Source organism: Haemorhous mexicanus, chromosome 19 (genome assembly GCF_027477595.1).
Source record: "Haemorhous mexicanus isolate bHaeMex1 chromosome 19, bHaeMex1.pri, whole genome shotgun sequence".
Lineage (NCBI taxonomy): Eukaryota > Metazoa > Chordata > Aves > Passeriformes > Fringillidae > Haemorhous > Haemorhous mexicanus.
In genome coordinates, this window is record NC_082359.1 from 6,890,022 (window position 1) to 6,905,102 (window position 15,081).

Consider the following 15,081-nt stretch of genomic DNA (forward strand, 5'->3'; position numbering starts at 1 on the left):
AAGTTTTGATTGGAATGTGGCCATGCTGGCTCAAAGCAGTTATCTCCTGCACTGACCTCAGTACTGATGCCTTCAACAACAGCAGTATCATGCTGCACATTTTGAACAGGACATGCTTGGTTTCATCCTCCACACTGCACATCCACAGCATCCCTTCTCCACCCAGCAGCAGAGGAAAAATATTTCACAACCTTTTCCTGAGCTTAACTGAAAATCACCTGGAACTTGTCAACAGAAGCAAGAGCAGGGATGACAAAAGGTCATCTAAGAACAGGCACTTGACCTTCCTGTCCAGCAATACCTGAGTGCACCTACCCAGGTACTGCCAGTCCTGTGACACCGTGCACTGAGTATGAATGGAGCCCCAGGCCCCTGCTTCTCTCCATTTAGATCAATCCATTTTGAATATCACAAGTATCTTAATATGACTTCTAGAACAGTTAACCCTGCACTGCTTTTACCTATTCAAAAATTTACTGCTTCTCTGCTGCTAGAAAGAGACAAAAATGCTCAGGTCTGCTCCTATTCACAGTCGTCTATGATGGGCTTCTTAGTCCTTTTTCTAAATTTTTCTCTCCCAAGAAAAGGAAAGGAGGCAAAATTTATTCCCCCAAAATTGTTGAAACAGACAGATGAACAGAGGAAGACAAAGCAGTGTGAATGCCACAGAAGTGCATAAACACAGAGGTGCAAGCACAAGGGTGGGACCCTGCTGGGAGACAGCATAAGAGCCATTAACACCACGCAGTGCAGCCCATGTTTACACAAACCCTGAGGATACACATCTGGATGGCATTGACAGAAGTGACCTTGCTACAAAAGCAGGGATATCACCAGCTCTCCAGTATTGCAGGAGATGTCCCAAGCAAATAAAGACCTTGTTTCCATTTGTGTTATATAAATTGAAATAATTCAACCACCTTCCAACAATATTTTGCCTTTCACAATCACTACCTTTTCTACATCACGTGAAATTCAAAACCAGCATTCATTTTAAAGGCTATATATTTCATAGAGGAAACTGAGGCACAGAGTGTCCAGAGATTATTCCCCAGTGCTTCAGTGCCTCCAGTCATCCTGAGCTTACATGGCACACTGGTGGTCAGCAACAGCACTAAGTCTGAAATGCATCAGTGTGCTTAACAAAGAGACTCCTGTCTCTTCCATCATCCGAAGAGAAGATTCTGGTTCTTTAACTTTGCAGGCCACTAAAGAGCCCAGCTGAAAAAGTTTATTCTTTCTGTGTGGCAGATTTTGTGAAATGTCCCACAAATAGAAGGTTGCCCCTGGAACTCATTTATCAGGAATTTCAGCAATGCTCTACACAGATGTTGCATATCACTTTAGGCTCCTGCTAAAAGTCAAAATGTTGAACTCAAACATGAAGGATTAACTCCACTGGACTTTAAAGTGCCATGAACACTGACTGTAATTCCCTCTCATGACAATAAGAATACCCCAACATCCAACAGGGAAATGACACAACCTGTAGGCTGCACCTTGTCCTCTTCCCCTCACACTTTTCCCCCCACAATTCAGCTGAAATTCAGCTGTGTCTGCTAAACTTTCCTTAGGCACTCAAGATTCTAGTCCATTTTCTTAAATTCTCAACATCAGCTACTATTTCTGCAGAGGTCCTCATCTCCTTCAGTATGTTCAAAAGCATTTTCTCTCTCTGGTTCCTCACTGCCAACCCTACCTTAGCATCTGACACCAACATCCATCTCCTTCAGTATGTGCCTGAAGCACTCAGACTCCCACTCAGTAACTGTGAAAAGCCACTTCTCCCACCACAAGCAGGAGCCATTTCTTCCTCACCTTTCACAACAACCTTCTCCAACCATCAAATACAACTCACAGGAGCTCTGCCTCCGAGTTTTCGTTACCAATTCCCTTTCAATCAAAGGCACTGGGCCAAAACAAACCATCTCCTGCAACTTGCTGTCCATCACTGCTATTCTTAGCATACTTGGCAGTGTGTCCTAGGGATTGCTCATTTTCAGGGATGTATACAGGATGACAAAGTGAGATTCTTGACTCCTTCAATGACATAATAGAGAGCCTGAGAAACAGATGTACAGAAACTGCCACAATGGCATCCATCAATAGAGGAGAGACACATGTTTATCTTCTTTACAAGAAGCTTTTCAAGCTGTAAGTGTTCAGGTTATTTGTAGAGCCTCAGTTTCAACTCCAAGAAGCTTAATCTAAATTTCTGCTGAAGTTGCTATATTAATAGCAGCTTCTTTCCTCCTGGGAAGTATCAACACAATCATCTCTTGAATTCTTTAATACAGGCTAATAACAAAGGAAGGCAAAAAGCAAACTACAAAGGAGAAAACAACCCAGCTTAGAGAAGGTCTTATTTTTTAGCTGACAAGCAAATGAAAACTCTGTATCTACAAAGGTAAAATAAGCATTTCAGAAACATATTTCCTATTCCGACATGGTGAGAAAAGCTTTTTCCAATGTATTGAACTCCCTCAGTTCAATCTTAACATTAACATGAACTTTTCAAGTATTTTCTGCTCTTGCAGATCATTCATATGCTTTTAGAAAACGTTTTTCTCAGAAAAGTAAAAAAAGTTCTTTAGTCTCCAAACTGAAGCCAGCTCTACATACACTCATAGGTCAAATCTCTACTTCATGTGGACAGTAAGACAAGTGTGGCTGTTGTAACAGGTACAAATCCTGAAGGAATGTCCCAGTCATGTGAATGTGAGCTGGTAAACTCATTTTAGAGCATCATTCTGTAAATTTTCTAGTCTTACAAGCAATTTTGACTGTCTTTTGTACATACACGCTTCTCTTAGAAAGCCTCTTCAGTCCTTTCTGTGGCTCACCAGCTCACTCACTTTACAGAGGTCATCCTGGGGAAAACTCTCTTTTCTTTGCACCCTTGCTGCTAATTTCCATGTTAATTAATCAATAGATGAGGTTCACTATAGGCCATCACTCCTTGTTACTGCACAGCTCACCACAGTGCTGGTGTGTCCATCTGCTGTGCTGGGGAGGCTGGCTGGTGCCACAGGATCTGCTGGCAGGCTCCAGGGCAGGCAGCCAAGGAGCTGCTGGCCTTCCAGCAGCATCATCCTTCTCCCTTAAAAATGCCACATCTCTCTCAAACAAACACACTGCTCTCCAGCTGAGCCATCCAAATTGCTCCACTGCCTCAGCATGAAGATGTATCTTGGGCTTTGAAACAAAACGTTTTTGCACTTGAAGGATGTCAGGGGTTACCTACAGAAACCTGCCCAAGTATTTCCCTGGGTTGTCAAACAGCCAAGCACAACAGCAGCAGCCATTCTGACAGACTAATGGGCCAGGGACCAGGTGTCTACAGCAAAGAGCCATTTTCTTGATCAAAAGAGGGGCTTTAGTAAGTTATTATGCAGTGATTGAATGATACCATAAACCTTCTTTGCTTTAAAGCTGATTTGGTGTAGATGAAATAAATTACTGGGTAGCCCTAGGTTTACTGGCTTAACCACTTTTATGTTTTTTTCCCTAGTTTACTGGCAACATTTTCAGAAGCCCTCAAGTTCTTGTGATGCCTGGTATTCCTCCCACCAGGACAGGCAGAAGCACATCTGGAAATAACACAACCCTATTGTTTTGCTCATAATAACAACAACCAAATAAATCTTATGGAAACAAATTTCATCTCCTATGCACAGGAAAGTGTGAACAGTGATACAACAATCTAAGGAGGTGATGAAAGATGGAGCAAAGTGGTTTTGAACCAGTTTCCACAGGAGCAGCCCGAGCAGATGCGTGGCAGCACCCAGCACTGTGAGAGGACACAAGGCTTGTGCTGAGCCAACAGCAAACCACTCACTAGAACACATCATCACCTCCTGATGTGCTTGATTCCTCAACATGGTAATACAAAAATAACATGGCTGCATCACAATGATAAAGTAGGAAAATCATACACCCTGAATGTTTTGTCCTATTTTAACATAAAGGATTTTCCATTAGGCAAGGAGAGCCTTTCAGAAGTAGAGTAGTATTTCATGGGAAAAAAAACCCCTCAGCTTTTCAGTTTCTGAATAAGGAAAAAAAAAGCATTTCCAGATATCCTTTTGAAAAAGGACCATTGAGACCAATTCTGTTGTCTACTTCAGAGATCTTTAAAAGACATTTTGTAATTTCAAGCCAAAGCACATCACTCTGTCATGGGGAGGGAAGAGAAAAGAAAAGGGAAAACAATTTAATTTCCCCTGCTCATCTGAACACGCATCAAGTGAGCTTTTCAACAAACTCATAAAAATGTGCAAGGCAGACAGAAAATAATTTAGGATGCATTTAGAATTTATTGACTTGGCCTGGTCATACGTTTGATAACATATCTTGCTGTTGGTATGGCAAGTGGGGAAAATAAAATTAAAGCTGAACTGTGAAAACTGGCAGGCTTAGCTTTAAATGGAGCTTCAAACCATACCAAAACAAAAAAAAATCTGATCTCTCATTGGAAGATACACTGAAATGTCTCCAAATTAGCCATAACTATTGCAAAATAACTTCCTGAAGAAGAAATGGGCTACAAAACCACTCATGGTGGCAGGCAGGAGAGACTGAGCACTTCAAGACCAGTCACTGGCCCTTTGCTCCTACTGCTCCACATGGCCAGTGAAAGCTTCCCTAACAGGAAAAGCTGTATTTCAGAACTACTACCTGAAAGAAGCCCAGCATTTTACATTCTTGCTACATCAGTTTGACTCTTCCTTATTTAGTACCTCCTGCTGGAACAAAGTCCCAGTATTTTGTCTGGGGGTGAGGGGGAGACCTTAATTTCCAGGGAAAGGTAAAGGTGGTTTAAGCCAAGAAGAGCCTGTCAAGCATTGATATATAAACTCTAGATTTCTGTTATACAGCAATTCATCCTTTCCTCAATCCTCCCCCATCACACAGCCAGATGTTGCCAACCTTATCAGCATGGCTTCTGCAACGATGGCTTTACATGGCAAGGGACTGGGCCACCACCTGCCACTGAGTACCTGCACCTCTTAGGGAAGCTCAGTACTTGCCTGAATTATTTGTAACTCTGGTGGTTCTACAGAAAGGCTTCAAAAACAAAATCCTAAGAGTTCTCTCAATGCTGAATTGCAAAAATATATTAAGAGATGGGAGATGCCTCCATTTCTTCATGGTTTTTAACTCTTCAAACTCCTCCCTGGTCCTGGGGGAATTTTTGAACCCCAGGCTGTCAACAGCACACCAACCAAGGCACCTAAGCAGGTCCCAGCTTGGACAGAAGACAGAGTGCAAGAAAATCCAGACACACTATTCAGTGTCCCTAACTTATGTCTGGAGTAAGTCATCAGAATTTGATAGTGTTTCAAGAGAAAAGAACTAGAACACGCAGTGGGTTTCTTTTTAATTTACTTTTGAATACACTGGTGAGAAGGGCTGGGGAAGAAGCCTCTTGTTGCAATGCCTTACAGCTACAGGGAAAGCAAGCCAACCTTTTACAAAATAAGAAACACAGCAGAAAACAAAACCAGCCAAAAGCTCTTCAAAATGATCAAGCACAATGCTACCTTGCAATCTACCTCTTGATTAAGCAAAAGGTTTGGGATGCTTCAGAGGGTACAAAATTTCACTGAAAAAGCCACCACCTCAGCACTGAGCAGAGAACAGCAAAGCCTGTCCAGGCTCAGTACCAACCTCAATGGCCTCTCCCCAGGATTATCTCTGTAGCCTCCCATTCAAGGCTGTTCAACACACCACAGCACACGTTTCAGCTGCTAATTCAGCTCTCTGCTCAAAACAGGCAACAGAAGCAAACAGATCATTTCTCCCCAGACCCTGACTTCCAACCTACAATCATTTATTTATGCACAGCAGTGTTCACAAATTCATCTCCAGCAGCCCCTGGAACACAAAGCTCAGTAACCTGATATGGTTTCCGTGAGACCAGTTACACAGATTGAAGGAAGGACCATTACACAGAACAAAAAAAGCAATGAACTACAAGAGAGTCGATGATGTTTCAAGGCATGTAGCAAGTCTCTCCTACTGATCACTCTGCCAGTTCTTCAACTGAACCACAACTGAAAAGCCAATTTAATAAACATCTCTCATTTCAACAGGCAGGACACCACCAGGCACCAAGAAATGTTGCAGCTCAGCAAAAAGATAATGCAGTGATCACTGGGTGGGTATAATAGAGGGATTACTTTACAATTACAGCAACAATGAAAAAGCAATTTATACAGTAACACGCTGATATACTGGCAAGTGCCTGTCCAAAGGGATTAAATGGAAGTCTGACACAGACTACAGACAGAAGAATGTCTTTAGCAAAAGGTTTATGAACTTCCCTAGACAGTCATATTTCTAAGCAATGTCCCTTAAAGACAGTATCTTGCATTTGGACCTGTTTCAGATAACAGGCACAATGCACAAACAAGAAATAAAATTCACTTTGAGAATTCTTATTTATGTGAAGAGAAGCAAAAGCATATATGAAATGGCTAGGTCACTTTCAATTGCTTCAGAAAACACACCTCAGTGGGCCCCAAGGCTTAAACTGGGCAAGGAACCTCAGAGGTGACACTGGTAGTTCTTGAGGAGCTCCTGCTGCAGCAGTGACTTTGACAGAATATTTCAGAAGCTGCTTCCATTCTATTCAGAAGGAATAATAGGGAAGCAGCCACAAGAGAGGAAGTTATCCAGGAACACTGTGGGGATGGCCTGAATGGTTCACATGCCCCTGAAGCAACACCCCTGGTAGTCTCTGGAAAAGAGCTGCTTAACAGAATCAACTTGCAAGGATAACCTGCAGGTAGATCAGGCTCCCCTCCAGAGCAGGGAACGTCCAACTGAGAGGGAAAAAACCCCCACGCTTCAGAAGAGAAATTCGGGTAGTTCAAAGGGAGGGCAGATGAACATTTTTACAAACCACAGAGCTTTTAGCTCTGGTTGATTTATTAAATGGGTCGTCCTCTTTTTCCTATCACTTCAGGCAGCAGTTGAATTATTCAATGAGCTCCAGTTGACTATGTTGTTTCTAAAACACTTGGGCTACCTCTGGGGAAGGAAGACAAGAGGCGAGGGGGAATAAAAACATGTTTAAAAGTTAAAGAATTTAACAGAAGTGGGTCCTATTCATTTAGAGCAGTCTCAAAAGCAGAGAGGAAGTCAAGCACTTCTGCAGGTCTCCTGGCTAAGGAAACTCATAGCACATGGAGAAGTGGAGATGTGCAGCTCAGCTGCAGCCTTGTTCCCACACCAGCTCAAGGCTGATACCCCTTCTGCTCCCACAGACAGGACTCATGGCTCCAGCCTCAGTGACACCCACCATGGGTTTGGACACAAACACATGCTTTACCCTCTGAACTTTCCCATCCCTAACAGAACTGTCAGAAGAATGTCTCCTGCAATCCAGTTGAGAGAAAAGCAGTTTTCAGACAATCCTTCAGAGTTTAATAACTACAGTACTTTTTTTTTTGCTAGCCCAAAGCAGAGTGACTTGAACTAGACAGGGAGAACAAGAATGAAGCCAACCTCTCAGTGAGGCAAATACCAAACCATCAGGCTAACAAAGCAACATTCCTCTGAACACACCATTTCTCACGGATCACCAGCTCCAGGACTTAACTTCATAGTGGCATTTAATTAATGAAAACACTGTGTGATGGTCATGTGAGCAGAGGTTAGCTTACAGATGTTTTTCAGATTTCAGCAGTAGCAGAAGTGGTTGGTCATGAAATAGTAGATGAGCTTTTAAAAAACTATTTTATGATCCAGCAAAGAAGAGATACTTGCTGCAGAGAAGGTCAGCTTGCTAGAAGAAAGCCTCTGGACAGCAAGGAATCCTGCTATCATTTGTGCTTGCTCAGTAATTGGAGCTGGATGCAGGAAAACACAGAGATCCATCAGCCAAGACAAAATCAAATCAGGAAATATATAAAAAAATAATATAATCAAAAAAAGCAAAGGACCTGATAGCAAATCACTGAAGCCAAAAGCAAAGTTCTTTACTACTCTAAAAAAAAAATTTAAAAACCCCCAAACCTATAGATAATTTACTCACATATGATGTATTTTGCTACTGCTCCTAAACACTTACAAACCACATATGTATATTTTAAAATAAAATTAGTTATTTATGGCTTTTTAAAATATTATAGGAAATTTACAGACACATAATCTATAAGGACACAACCAGAGCATTCTGACCTGAGTAAATCAGAGGACTCCACATGCCAATTGAGTTTCACAAACAAAGACTAAAACCAGAATGCAGCACTGACAGCTGGTAAGAACTTCAGAAATGTAAAAATGGTAAAAGTCAGCAAAACAACAGAGCAAATAATCAGGGGCCCAGACCTGGGCCCTATACATCTGCCAACCTTACCAGTTTTGTAGGACAAGTATCAGTACTGAATATTGAATTTTCTCTCTTCACCCTCAGGTGAGTGGCAGAAATAACAGGATATACTCACTGGATTAATCTTCCCTGAAGAATTCCCATTTCTTTCAAATGTCTTGAACCAAAACACTCCATCCCAACAGGTACACTGTCCTGGGTACCTTACTAACTCCTACATGGCTTTCAGAACAGAACAGGCAAGACTCTTTTCCAGTGATCTCTTAGTGTTTCTTCCTGTGTCTTACTAAAATTTCTTCCCAGCTTGTTCTTTGGTTGCTATTTATCTTTTGTACAGATGCAGTCTGTCCAATCCAGCAAGTCCAGCTTCTCATTACTGCATCAATGGCACTGATGCAGGATTTTAAATATGTGGGTTTAGTTGGTGCATACTCATTGGGATAACTGAGAATACAGGGTAAGAATTACTCACTGCAGAGATTTCAAAAGGATACTTTAATAGCTTTTTGTAAAAAAGGAAGTCTGAGCTACTGAATCACCTATGTAAAACAATCAAATCTGCCTATTTTTTTTTTTAACCAGGAACACAGTCCTTTTGTTGAATTCCAGTAAAGCTGCTTCATTGTAACCAGGCATATTGCACAATGCCAATTTTCAGCCTCTAGTGTCACAGGGAAATTCTCACTTGAGTAACTTCCATTCAGTCCTAGCCAAGAGCATTACAACTGGTATCAAGCTGACATGCTTTACCCAGAGAACAGCACCCAACCAATCCATTTCAAACAATCAATAAAGTTTACTACACAGACCCAAAACTCAATAATGAGGACATATCTTTGAAGTAATCTAGAATATCATCCCTGGGAGAAAACTACTCACTAAAGCCACCTCATTTTAGTTTTTATTCTGTGTTTGCTTCGTGGTTTTTTCTTTTCTAATAAGCAAATAAGATTATGACAGAAATTATGCAATAGACAGAAAAGGGGCTTATCTAAAGTAAATAAAGCCTCCTGTTTGCAACCAGCTGACAGCACTTGGTATTTCTCTCTCCCTCCCTCCCCCTCTTTAAGACCAACTTTTTTGAAAGTTACAAATCAACTTTCAGAAGAGATTTTCAGGTTTCAGATTTTCACCCTTCTCAGTGGCACTGAGCAGGAAAATTGATAGGACATGGTACAAATTTAACAGTGAGCAGTTCAGACACCGAATGCTGCTTGAACTTGCACAAATTGTTTTTATCTTCACTTTTTGGAATGCTAGGTACGTTATGAAGAGCAATGCAAGCTTGAGATGCACCATCAGCAAGTTCAAAGCAACTCAGGAAGATTTACAGAGTTTCTATTCAAATAACTCAAATTTCCTCAGACTTTCAGAAACCTTGAGACAGCCCTGCCAAAGATGTCTTGCATTAATCAAATTATGCAGCACCAGCAAATGAGGGGCTGCCAGTGGCTTTTTAGTGACCAAGAGCATAGGGGCAGGATGCTCAGCATGAGTGACCTCGTGTCCAAACCTTCTCTACAGACCAGTCCTCTCAGGAAGTCACAGGCAGTCACATTTTCTCCTGACAGCCATCAGAGGAAGACCACTGAGGGCAGTGCTCTGGGGAGAATGTGCCTCACATCAGCCTGGGAACAGAGCAAGTTGCCTGTGAGAGCTCCCTGACAATCAAAGAACTGTCAGGATGTGCTGGCAGGGTGAACCTGAGCACCTGCAGTTTCTACAGCAGTCACAGTTCTGCCAGCTCACTCTCTCAGGTAACCAAGGACTCCAGGCTACACCTGACTGTACAAACAACCATGTCCAGGGGCACTCTGCCATGCATATACTACCAAATCAACTAGAAAAATGGAAAGGACAGAGGTACCATGGTATTCAAATGAGAGCTTTCAAACTGGAAACACAACCAGAAGAAGTTAAGACAGCAACCTGACATTGTCTGCAAGAAGCTGCTTTAAACAGGAACATCACACATCTATCTACAAATTCCTCCTGTTTGTTTTTTTACTATCCAGCAGAAACAGGTCAGACGGGCCATGTACATGTAAGAACTCCTACAGGCTGTACTTTGTGGGCAGTGTTGAGTACATTTGTCTCACTTGCAAGGTCTCCTACCACCTACTGAACCCACAGGGATCAGCATCTGGACTCCTCACTGCTGCTGGCAACACAGACACAGCAAAAGGTCCAAGCTTCAGCCCTGCAGCCACAGGTGCTCCTGGCATGGTGCCTGCTCTCATCTCAGCCCACACAGAGCACGTTATTTACTTTGTCAAAACGTTCAGAGACATTTAGCCTGCCCAAGGACTGTCCACTTGTCTGCCCACAGGGGAGAAGAATGAAATCAGCTATCATAAAGAAAGAAAAAACCTCCTACAGCTTCTTTTCCTCTCTGCTATGTGAGGAACATGCCCAGCAGAGGCAAATATCCCGAGCCTTTAGCAGTAACACAAAGGGGAGTGAACAGGGGACAACTCTGCAGGGTCTAGATCCCTGAATGGGCAAGACATGATGGGGTGACCCAACATGCCTTTCCTCTCTACGTTGTTATCTGAGACATCTAGATTCAAATCACCAGACTCAGTACTTCATCATTTCAGCTTTTGCACACAGAAGTCTTGAAAATCACATCACCCACTGGAAAGAGTAATTTTTGGTTGACTTATCTGAAACTTCAGAGAATAACTTTACTGATATTCTCACAGAGGTAGTCAACAACACAAAATGCCACATTAGCTCCCCACAGCCAAGCTAACAGACTTTTCAGTAAAAACCACACTGGAGAAGGGTCCCCCAGGACAAGAGCCACTATGGAACCCTTCTTCAGCCTGATGATGGGGCCACATAGCCTGCCCTAACTCTCAGCAGCAAGACAAGCTTTACCCTTAAGAATGTGTGGGCTTTTTGACTAATTTTTTCTGTTTAATAAAAACAAGGCATACGAGATAGAAGATGGAGAGAGGGAGGACAAAGCAAACAGTCTAGGATCCTTTTTTAGATTTTTTTTCTGTAGAAAAATAAACAAACCCAGGGAGCCTTATGGCACAGGAGGTTCTAACTGCTCTCTGTAGATCTTCCAAGCCCAAGAAAAGAAAAACAAAGACATTAATCTGGGCAGTAACAATGCCAATAAGCACATTCCAAAAGCCATGGTGCAGTTATGGTGCCTCACTGCTGCATCACCACTACAGTACATCATAGCAGGTAAGAAATGTGGAATTGGAATTCTCCAAACCTACAGGAACAGAAATCTCACATCAATTCCAGGAAAAATCAGGGAAAAAAAAAAGTCTTGACCTTTCTCCACTTGATTAGCACCTGTCACATTTAAAGGATGACCAAAAAACTCTGTTCTTTCCCTTAAAATCTGGAAATGTAACAGGGAGTATTTCCTCAGCAGTGATCCTCCTGCACTCGGCTCACTAGTCTGCTGTCATTCCAAATGCCTCTGGAAACATCAGCAGGATCCTGATATCCCAATTAAAAGCTGGCATGTGCTCAACTGCACTGCTGAACAACCCAGTGTTAGTCCTCCAATCACTGACCAACTCCCTCAGCAAAGCTGCCCCTCCAGCACTGTGCCCTGTGACTGGCAACAGCTGATTTGGGAAGTTTGCAAGAGTTTAAAATAAATGTATCACTTTCCTGACAGAAACAGACGAGTTTTTCTAGGCATAGTTCAATCCATTTAGTTCTGTTGCTCATAAAAGCTCTTAAAACCTGTCTCCAGGGCTCTCCTAGCACTCCTACTGTCTTTATTTAGATAAATGTCGATCCTAGAAACTTAACTGTTGTTCTTCTGCTAGAACTGCCTCCTGCCTTCAACTCCCACAGTCAGAGCTACTGAAGGAGACACTGCCATTAACTGAAGCCTCTTCCTCAATGAAATCTACAGCATGAAAAATGGAGAAATAGGTCACTTGGAAGAGGGGGGTCACAACCACACAGAATTTGCAAGCAACATGTAGACCATGTATGGCAAAATGATGGTACAAAGGACACTCAGCCTTCCCCCCAGAGCTCTGCACATCACTGCTCTGACTCACAGCTCATGTCACTCACACAAAATGCCTGCTTGGGGAAGAGCACCAAGTAGAACTTTGGAAGAAGCAGGTAAAAGGAAAGAAGTCAACTTCTACATACCTAGCAATGGAGCTAGCACAGACTGTGCACCCACCACAGGAGAAAAGGCCCATTCTATTTACCTGCTGTTACTAAACTCAAAACCAATTTATTTACATGAGATTTTCTGTAACAAACAACATTCAAGTGAAGTCATAAGCAGCTTGCTTGAGAAGACAACAGGCAGCACTGAACTACATCATCTGCTAGAAGCTAAAGCAGATATGCCTTACAACCTTTTTTGAGCTGGTCACTTGAACAGGAGGAGTTCTGGAAACAAAATACCATCAAAATCAGTATTCTGGCTCCTCTTTGTGGCATGAAATCCACTTCCACCCTACTAAACCTCAGGTGATGCTGGTGAAGCTGACTGGTTTCATCAGCATCACCTGAGCTCAGAACCTTATGATGTTTTAATTTACTTGTTTCTCAGTGGGCTATCCCTTCAATTTTTCAGCATCTTGGCATACTTGGTGATTGTTTAAACATACTTATCAGGAGATATGCAAGCCTGAAAGGAGAAAAATCATGTGGGATCTTATCAGTGTAAATAAATACCTGACAGGGTGGAGCGGGGAGGATGGAGTCAGTGGTGTCCAGGGTAAGGACAAGAGGCTTTGGGCACAAACTCAAACACAGAAGGTTCTGTCTCAACACCAGACACTGTGAGACTGACTGAGCACTGGCAGAGATTGCCCTGGGGGGCTGCAGAGTGTTGGTCCTTGGAGACATCCAAAAGCCACCTGCAAGTGGCCCTCCCTGAGATGAGCTCCAGAGGTCCCTTCCAACCTCAGCCACTTGGTGATTCTCTTGCTCCAAAATATATCCTACTGTTTTTGAAATTATAAATCTGCATTCCAGTTCCTCTCCAGACAATCCCCACCTAAAGCAAGCCAAGAGGGAAAAACAAACCTCAAAGCCTTTCTGAATTGCCTCCCCCACATTCAAATCTGCAGTGGCCATAAACTCATGCATAGTAATGATCAGCTTTACTTGGGGCTAAATAAACAGACTTCACTCAGCAGTGCTTTCTAACTGTGGCTCATCAGACAGGCAAATAGATATAAAAATTAGTCTGGAACTTTGGAAGAGTTTGTCTTCCAGATATCTACCCCATCCAAAACACACCTGTCCAAATAATTAATAGGCCATAATCTTAAGTGATACAAAATAAAATAAGAAACATCTGTTCCACAGAGTTTAAAGCACCTTGCTGTATTTTCAGGCATGGGCTGAAAGCTACACCTCTCCAAATGCCACAAGCACTGATATTCTTCCTCAGATAACCCTGAAGTTACATCCCCTGGTTTCCTCAGCACAGAGTGCAGTACCCAGCAACTGTGACCTGCTTACCTTTAGCTCAGTAACAAAGTGCTGACAATCCCTCCAGAATTCATTCCTTTAAGGGAAGGAGCAAAAGTTCCAAGTTATCTCTAGGAGATGTGCTAAAGCCTGCCCAGTCTGTCTCATCTCCCCAGTGCCCAGCTGGATTGGATGGCCTGGCAAAGCTGTCTCTGCTCACCTTCAGCCTCCCATGATGCTGCTAAAGGGATTTCTTCAAGTCAAAGCATGCAAACATACCTTTCACAATCTCCCTTTTAAAAACCTCTGTAAAATCCAGCTCTACATCAGTAGATGTAGATCATCATTGTAAAAACCTCTCCACTCTCTTCCTATGTGACCTGACTTATTTAAAGAACAGGTTCCTGAGGTTCCTGTCTGGCAAATCAACCCCCTTAAATCAGGCACCTTTAATCACATGGTCCCCACCAGGGGTAAGAGAGAGGCATGTTCTCATGTATGTTCTTTATGCCTGCAATATATTCCTCATACTCTAACAGGTATCTGCTTTCTGTCATACTCTGTGCTTGTTTAACCTTTACATCATTGTTGTCTGGAATTAATTCCATGTAATCTCTGACAGACTGTCTCCATGGTACTGACACATGGCCACACATTATTCTATGCTGACATTCACAGCCACTTCATGAGACAAATGGTCCTCACTTAGATGCTAAATCAGCAGCCATAGTATGCTCTAATGTGCTTCTCACTAAATTGATCCTTGCTATTGCCAGCCACAAAAATGCAACTGATACATTGCACACAATCTTCATTCATCACATTTCAATTAAACTTCAATAAGGCTGACTTCAAGAGTGCCACCATCATCACCAGATGGCTGCAAGTTCAACTCAGCACCAGCAAACATCACTTGCTGTGCCATCAACACTCTCCATAATAGCTCCTGCTCCTGTTTGGTAGCAACTCGCTGTCCCCTAAAGCAAGAAAGCCCAAAGATAACCCAGAGCTTGGATCTAGTCTGACAGTCTGCAGCGTTTAAGGCACCTACAAGGCCTTGTGGAGTGGAAAGATGTCACAGAATGCAAGGAACAGCAGGGCCTCCAGTCTCCCTGCTATGAAGTGTTTACATATGCATGTGGACACTTTGTAGTTCTGGAAAACTTTTAAGGAAGCTCGAATTTTCAAAAGTGTGTTAGAAGTGAGGCACTGAGTAGCTCCCAAACCTTTCTGACAGCTGACATCTTTCTGCACTTCGAAAATTCAATGAGCTAAAGAAAGAAATATTTAGCTATTTGAATTAGTGTATTGTCCCTCCC

The 15,081-nt window shown here is 42.6% G+C and overlaps 1 protein-coding gene across 5 annotated transcripts in view; it reads right to left on the bottom strand.

Moving 5' to 3' along the window:
- The window catches only part of ARVCF (ARVCF delta catenin family member), a 152,121-nt gene that overhangs the window by 110,360 nt on the left and 26,680 nt on the right, over positions 1-15,081 (bottom strand). Inside the window, exon 1 of one of the 5 annotated variants that reach the window (XM_059863836.1) lies at positions 8,454-8,591. The exons of the other annotated variants lie outside the window; for them this stretch is intronic. The gene's annotated coding sequence lies outside the window, so the exon portion shown is untranslated. Of the gene's footprint in view, positions 1-8,453; positions 8,592-15,081 lie in introns of those variants that run through there. 5 annotated transcript variants of the gene reach the window in all.